Consider the following 8,448-nt stretch of genomic DNA (forward strand, 5'->3'; position numbering starts at 1 on the left):
AAGTTTTGCAACAAGTGTTTTGAATTCTGTACCCCCCATTTTCTCGATATCTTCCTTAGTTAACTTTGAGATTGGCAAAGGCTTGCAGAGGTGTCTTCACTAATATTCATCGTGCTTTTGTCTCCTCTTTTGCTCTTTGTCATTGTAATTCTGATTAGCAGAATCTTCTCTTTGGGGTAGGTTTCTAATCTGTATTACCCACAGGTCTACTATTTGTTTTACTTATTGTGGGTGGCACATGGCTCTTTGCTTACGGTCACTTGTACCACTCCCTCCAGCAAGTTCCAGGACTGGGTTCTTATGTTAGACTTCCATCATGGTTTCCATGGTCCCAGTTCCTGGCTCACTACTCTCCACCCTCCTGTGATTTCATACTGAGGCTTCACCATTTTACAACTTTTCTCCCACTTTCTGCTAGAGCAGTTCCCAGGATTGGGGAGACACCAGGTATCCTATATAACTAGATTGTTGGTGGTGCTGATCTTGCCGGAACCTGTTAGCTGTTAGGTCTAAGGGCCACATGGACCTATTTTGACCTGTATGTTGCCAAATTCATTATTATGTTTCTGTGGGACCAGTGCAATACATTGAGCCCAGTAAATTTGCTCCCAGCTCAGTGCTTTCGTAGTTCACCATTGTCCCTGCAGCCATGAAAGTTTTTCCACACTGTACAAAATGGCACCTAATATGCCATTATTAGAATTCTCAATCTGCTGACCATCAGGTCTGAGGGCTACTCAGACCTATCTAGTGTGGATAGGATGCCACGTTGTTGCAGTTCACTGAGCCATAAATGAGTTCACTCCCAGCTCAGTGCATGTGTAGTACCCAGAGCCTTTGCCTTCCTATACAGAATGATGCCCTATTCAATTCTAATGGGTAGATTGGGCTGTGAAATCTACCCTGTTCCTATATCGCCCTTCTGGGACCTGCCACTTTGTCTCTTCTCTTGGTCAAATGAAACAGACCAGCAGAAAGAGCAATCTTTTGTCTGGGTTGACCTGCTAAGCTCCTGGTGAATGCCCCTTCCCAACTTGTTCAGATCGCTGTTCACTGAATGATACTGGGGTATCAGTCACTGCAACACCACACTGTTGTTTGCACTGCTTTCCTGTTGTCTATTGGTCTTCAGGTGTCCCTCTGCTGTTGTGTCCTCTCCTATTTCCTGGAAAGTGCCCACTCTGCTTGACACTGGCTAACGTTTCTCTGTCCATTTAAACGTGTCCTAACCCTATTCTACCATCTTAATTCTCATGTAGATTGTTCTGTTCAACACATCAGTGATTACTCTACTACAAAAACTGAGTGTGGGAGAAAAAAGAGTCAACAGGAAGTTTCTAATGTTGATCCCTTTAGTCAATTCCTTATTTCCTCGTGTTCCACTATGCAAATGCCTACTTAGTGTGTACTTAATTAGAAAAAAACACAGATATTCAGTTCAGATGTGAGGTCTCATTAAGGAAAAAACTATCATCAGGGCAGTTAAACATGCTGGAACCAATCTTGAAATAGATGTCAGATTAGCCAGAATGTCCATGTTGACCTTCCCTGGAAAGACTGTACCCAACTACAAATATGCTAATAGTCCATGAGCAGAAGTAGTTCTTAGAAAATAAATTCAATGCTTTGAATTATTGACACTTTACCTAAATGTGCTCCTTTTAAAGCTAATATATGTTGACTTGTCTCGTTGAGTTATACTATGCAAGAAGACAGACTTGGAAAGTTGTACTATTGTCCAGAACTATTCCAAACCTTAGGAAAAAGCATCTCCTAATTAGATGGACCCTTCTCCCTAAATGGGCCTATTTTAAAAGTTTCTAACCTGCATTTTTTTCACCAAAGAATCAAAAAGCATGATTTTATGAGCAATTCATATCTCATTGTGGTATCATTTTGGTGTATCTTTACTAAAATTTTAAAAACTTTACTCAAAAAGTGAATATTTTTTAATTTGGAAAAATAAGACATTAAGTAACCTCTGGAAAACTGGGGACTTCAGAAAAATGTGTCATCCTTCCTGGAGCCTAGAAAAGACAGCAGTACTCCTCAATCTATTTTATCAAGCAGCACCCATATCAAGAATAGCTGATTTTAAAAGAAAGAACAAACACACTGGGGCTCGGCGGTGTGGCCTAGTGGCTAAGGTTCTCGCCTTGATCCCATATGGCCGCTGGTTCTGATCCCGGCAGCTCCACTTCCTCTCTATCTCTCCTCCTCTCAGTATATCTGACTTTGTAATGGAAATAAAATAAATCTTTAAAAAAAAAAAAAAAAAAAAAAAAGAACAAACACAAATCACAGCATAGCACACTGAGGTGCCACTACTAGGGATTCCGTGTCCCGTATCACTAGGCCAGGTTTGAATCATGACTACTCTGTGCTTTTGGTTCACCTCCCTGTAAACACCGATGTGAAACAATGGACAGTGACTACACTGCTTGTGTTCCTGCCAGCCACATAAGATACAGGGTTCCTGGATCCTAACTTTGTTCTTGCCCTGTCCTGACTGCTCCAGGTATTCGAGGTGTGAACCACTGAATGAAAATTCCTATTTTTCTGGTCCTCTACCGGTCTCTGAATCATTTTGGCCTCCAACTAAATAATGTACTAGAAAAAAATAAGGACAGGAAACAAGCTGTAACATCTTTTTTGTCAACTGAGATGGCAAAAATTCTTTTGAAAAAATTACAGTGTAAAGCCCCGTGTGACAGCCTAGCGGCTGAAAGTCCTCACCTTGCACGCATTGCAATCCCACATAGCTACTGATTCATGTCCCGGCAGTCACACTTCCCATCCAGCTCGCTGATGGTGGCCTGGAAAAGTAGTGGAGAACAATCCAAAGCCTTGAGAACCTGCACCCATGTGAGAGACCCAGAAAATGCTCCTTGCTTTGGATCAACTTAGCCCTGGCTATTTCAGCCAATTGGAGAGTAAACCAGTGGATGGAAGATCTTTTTCTCTGTGCCTCCTTCTCTCTGCATATCTGTGTTCTTTTTTTTTTTTTTCAATAAAAATAAACACTTTAAAAAAGACATCCCAAATATATAAAAATCATGATACATCAAAAACAAACTTGATTTATTTGAATAATACAGGCAATTTTGATAAATGTGTGTCAAATAATATCAAGAGAAGGAAGAGAAAAATACAACCATTTTAATAGATAAGAGAATAAACATCTGATAAATTTCGACAAAAACCACAAAATTTAAAAGTCTCAAGATAACTAGATTAAAATAACATTAGTCCAGTGCAGCACATTTAAAAATTCATAGAACTAGTGTTAAATTGATGTAACATTTAAGAGAGTTTTTTGTATTGTACCAGGTAGCATACAAAGCATGATCACTTCTACTCCCTTTGTCAAGCATGTTTCTTCTATTCAACAAATCCAGAAAATAAATTATGATGGAATAGTAAGTAAAAAGGAAAAATAGCCTTTACTGAATGTGGAAAATACGTATATGTGGAAAATTCGAAAGAATTTACACTAGTATAAGTAATGTGCTAACTTGCCAAGATTTCTAGACAGATGGTCAAAAATTAAATCTTACTGCAGTTCCAAATAATAGCAACTAATGGAAAATACTTTTATGTGACAGTACTAAAATTCATATAAAAATAAAAAGTGGGAATACATACAAAAATAGAGGCAAGAAGTGTTCCATAAAATCTACATAAAATCCAGAGAATTGGAGGAAGTTTAAATAGATGACACAATATGACAACTGATGTCTGTAACTTAAAACATTTATCCCTCTCCTGATTTCTGCAAAATTAGCACCACTCATAGCAAAGCACTAAGAGGACATGTTTGTGAAAATAAACAATTACAAAACTGATGCAGAAATGTAAGAAGCATCAAGATCGTGGGTACGTGAGGTCTCTGTCATGATTCCTCTTCATCCGGGACACTTTTGTGTAGGATAGAACCCTACTTTCCCAACCCCAGCGATGTCCTTGAGAAGTCATCAAATCCCTCTGTCTGCCTTGCGCTTGGAGAACTATTCCCCTGTGACACAATGGAGTCAGCGATTCTTTGACAAAACAATACAAGGGGTTGTTTTGCTATGCTTCTGGTCCCAATCCCCTTGTTTGGGTTATGCTGAGTTCCCACGCCTACAAGCATCGGAAGTTTTATAATTGTACCAACCTCATTTCATTGCTTTCTTCCATGAATTCCCCAGATCTCTCATCGACAGAGTTCTTGCAGGGTTGGGAGATCAAATACATGACTATGACTACATTAGTATTTACTTTTATTTTTAATAGAATTTTCAAATGGAACAGACAAAAATTTAGGCAATTAATTCTGCATTTGACCTAGCCTTTTCATTGCCATGTAAGTGTTGTCTGCCATTATTAACAACCACTTAGATTAACTCTATAATATGAGCCAAATTCCTCGTGTGCATGAGCCAAATGTTTTATCTTCTTTTATTAAATAGTAATATCTCATGATTGGGGCATTTTTATAAACTTCACTCTGAAAGATTTTTTTTAAGTCTAATGACATTAAGAATCTTATATTTGATTAAAAAAAAGATCATACATGCCAAAGCTTTTTAATGGAATGTCTTTGGTTTGTGTACTTATTGATCTAAGTCTGGAATTTGCTATAATACAGCCAATTATGAGAAAGTGTTTCCTGAACATTATGAAGTACATTTATCCATTTTTATGAATTGGTTTCTTTCTTAGCTGATTGCAGAGGCTCTCTAAAATCGAATGCCTGAAGTGTTTTAATAGCAAATAATTGACTTTCCATTTATTTAGTGCTACTATTCCTCATTTTCATTTTATTGCCACTAAATAACCTAAATTTAGAAGCTTTCTATTGAGTAACTTTGCATAAATGAAACACTGACATGTATTTGCTAAAAATGAGCATTAGCCAACTATAATAAAAAATATTGAACTTTCTCCTTATGTATAACTATTGTCTATCCTCATTTGCACACCCACTAACGTTCTTGATTCAGTAGCTCCACTGTCCTCAACTCCGTTTATCTCAAAGAAAGACCTCTTCGCTAGATCGTTATTAAGACTCCTGTCTGGGTTCCGCTCTTAGCTGTCCAGTCACTTTCCCGCACTGAAGTAAAGAAACTCTATTCATATGCAAGGGTAATTTCTCTGCGTTTCCCGCTTGAAGCCTACACTATCTGCCCTGCATTTCTGCTTCCTCCCCTCTCCTCCCACCCACCATGGCTTGCTTTAAAAAACAGCTGCTTTGGCCTAGCTCCTTCCGTCTGCTAGCAAATCACTTGGTCTGTTTCTTTATAGTCAGAATACGTGTTTCCTTCTGCAACTCATTCAAAGAGATTTCGACCTACTCCCTACCACGTGTTAGATCCTGTAACATCAGTGCACATCAGCCACAGCGACTGACCTTCAAAGAAACAACAATCCAAGCACAAAGACAAGCATAGAGCAAGTACTCCACTGAGGTTAGAGGAAATTTCCACCAAGAAATAAAGATGAGCAGGATTGGGCTGTGTAGGGGTGAGGTCATGTGCGGGGAACAGCAGCAAAAGTGAGAATAAGTCAGCGTGAACAATGAAATTTCCTGACGGAAGACACCATGATACCCAAGGGGACATTAATGTGCCCATGTAAAGGAGTATCACTACAACCTACCTTTCTCTGACACAAAGGCCATGTGTGTGTGTGTGTGTGTGAGAGAGAGAGAGAGAGAGAGAGAGAGAGAGAGAGAGAGAGAGAGAGAGAGAGAGACTGCTCTCTGTTGTTTTACTCACTGGGGGCTGCTGGGGCTGAGTCAGACAGGAACACATTTTTCTTTCCTTACCTGATTCCTAGCACTGATCTGTTCTTTAAGGTCATACACTTTGACATTCTTACTGGATGTTGTGTGTGCCAACATATCCCAGACCAGGGCCTGTCACCAGGAGAAGGAGCATGGGAGAGAACCTTATTTAAAAGGAAAAGATAACATTGGGGTCAGTGCTATATGTATCAGGGTACTCCTCCACGTGTGACGCTGATCTCTCATACCAATGATCCTTCAAGTGTCAGCTGCTTCACTTCCACTCCAGCTCTCTGCTAATGGACTCAGGAACACAGCGGAAGATGGCCTAAGTCTTTGGGTTCCTGAACTCCTGCAGGAAACCCAGAAGTTCCAGTCCCTTGGCTTCTGACCGGGCAGGCTCCAGTTGTTGCAGTCATTCCAACAGGGGATCAGTGGATGGAAGATTCTCCCTGTCTCTTTTTCCCCCCATAATTCTTCCTTTTAAATAAAAATAAATAACTTTTTTGTTTTTTTAAAAAAGATTCATTTATTTTCAAAGGCAGACTGTGGAGTGGAGGCAAGGATCTTCCATCTATTGGAGTTATTCACTCTTCAAATGCTCAAAGCAATCAGAGTTCTGTCTTTATATCCCTTTTTGGGAACACAAATACCAGTACTGGAACGGGCATGCGCATATAAGATGCCAGTCTTGAAAGGCGTATCAACACCTGCTCCCACATCACTTGAAGTTTAACACCAACAATAGCTGATTCTTTTTTTGCTTCTTTTTTTTCTGACAAGACTTCACTTTAAAAGGCACTTAAATATTTAAATATTTAGCAAAATAGCCCACATAAAGCGACTCTAAGGAACAATTTATAATGTGACGAACATTAACATTTCTTACTTAATTTCCACCATGGTTTTTCATAGAAATTTGCTATGGCAAAAATCTGAAATTCTATCACATATTACAATGCAGAAATGTTTTATAGCTATAAGAAACAGAGCAATTGTAGACCAGCTTTTTGACTTTGTAGAGAAGTGGAGTTTTCCCCCACACTCACTCAGAATTGGTTGTGTAAGGTGTAATTTACATTGTAAATTATGATTTTACCAATGAAATACTTCAAAAATGATCAATTCTTCCATAGAAAAAAGTGTATCAAGTAAGGAAATACTTCACAATCTCCAATAAAAGTACAGCATAGGATAAAGAAAATATGAAGAAAACAACCAGTTTACAGCGTACTTTTTAGTTCATTTTAGATGAGGTAGAATGCTATGTTAAGAGCTGGCAAACTATGGAAATTTTCCTGAGGCACTTAAAGATTCAATCATGAGTACAAAGAAATTAAATCTATAACCCCCAAATTCCAATCATTAATGTATTTATCTGAATGTAGGGTACAAATGGACATAACCAGCACTTCTTTTAATGAGAGTGAGTTTTTAACAACAAAAATTTATTGAGTAAACTGTGGATGCTTTGCGCTCTTCCAGTAGACCATATCAAAGAATAAAGCAGTTTCCAAGACCTTTCATTTCTTAGGAGGATCTAATCAGCCATTACTTGTATGTGTGATCCCAAGAGCATTTCAAAGCCACCTCACAATGAGTAAGGAATCCAGGATAGGATGCCCATCTGACCTGACCCTACCTACTAGCCTTTCAGTTGGAGAAGTCAGCTAATTTCCCACATGGGCCAGAAACCAGATACATAAAGAAACCTGATATCAATTGATATCAAGGTGTATTCCGTCTGTCATTATCTGAGTTCCCTGACACGCTGATTATCACAAAACCACCGATTTAATGGACCGTGTAGAACTATGCAGTCTGCCATATGGGAACTCAACAACTAGAATGCATTCCTTCTCTGATACAATCTGGAGAAAACTACATCTTTAACCAGAGTAATTTTGCAGAACATAACACTACAACCTATAAATAAAGGTTTGATTTTGAACATTTGCAATTGCTGGGTTTGCTGAGTGAAAAGCAGCTGCTAAACGCCTTCTATGACAGGCCTAGCTTCTCATTTCAGTGAAAATGAAGTTGTTTTCTCTGGTATCACTTCTGAATGTGCACAAAGAGGTAGACACAGAAATACTTCCTAGTGTCTGATTCTCTGAGTGTTCGATTGTCTAACTAGGAACCCGGCATCTCAGTCTTAACTTGGCTTTGCAGTGAGACACATAGACCTAACCTCCCCAAAAATGGAAAGTGCAGGAAATGCACTTATCTCCTCTATAGTTAATTGCATGACCTTCATCATTTCACAGAGGGCCTAACTTGGCAAACTTAACGCAGACTTTCATTGCAGAGCTCCCTCTTACTGCACTAATTATCCAATTGACATTCTCTAGTAGATGTTTTTCTAAATGGTAATCTCCCAAGCTCTGAGAATGATTTTACTTGGGGCTTACTGTCTGAAAGGGTCAAATGTCGTGCCTCACACATTCTGTAAGACAGGTAGAGAAAACATACTATCGATTTTGCACGTTGATGCTGACAGGAGAATAGTGAACTTCTCAACTCCTTGAGTGAGACAGGAATAATCAATTTCAGAAAACCATCATGGATATTCCCACAAGAAAAGATACCTATTCACCAATATTTCTTAGAAATATTGGCATGAGCATCTGTGAAAAATGTTAATAAGTTGAACCTAATGATGATTTTAAGATGTATCATAT

Source organism: Ochotona princeps, chromosome 20 (genome assembly GCF_030435755.1).
Source record: "Ochotona princeps isolate mOchPri1 chromosome 20, mOchPri1.hap1, whole genome shotgun sequence".
NCBI lineage: Eukaryota > Metazoa > Chordata > Mammalia > Lagomorpha > Ochotonidae > Ochotona > Ochotona princeps.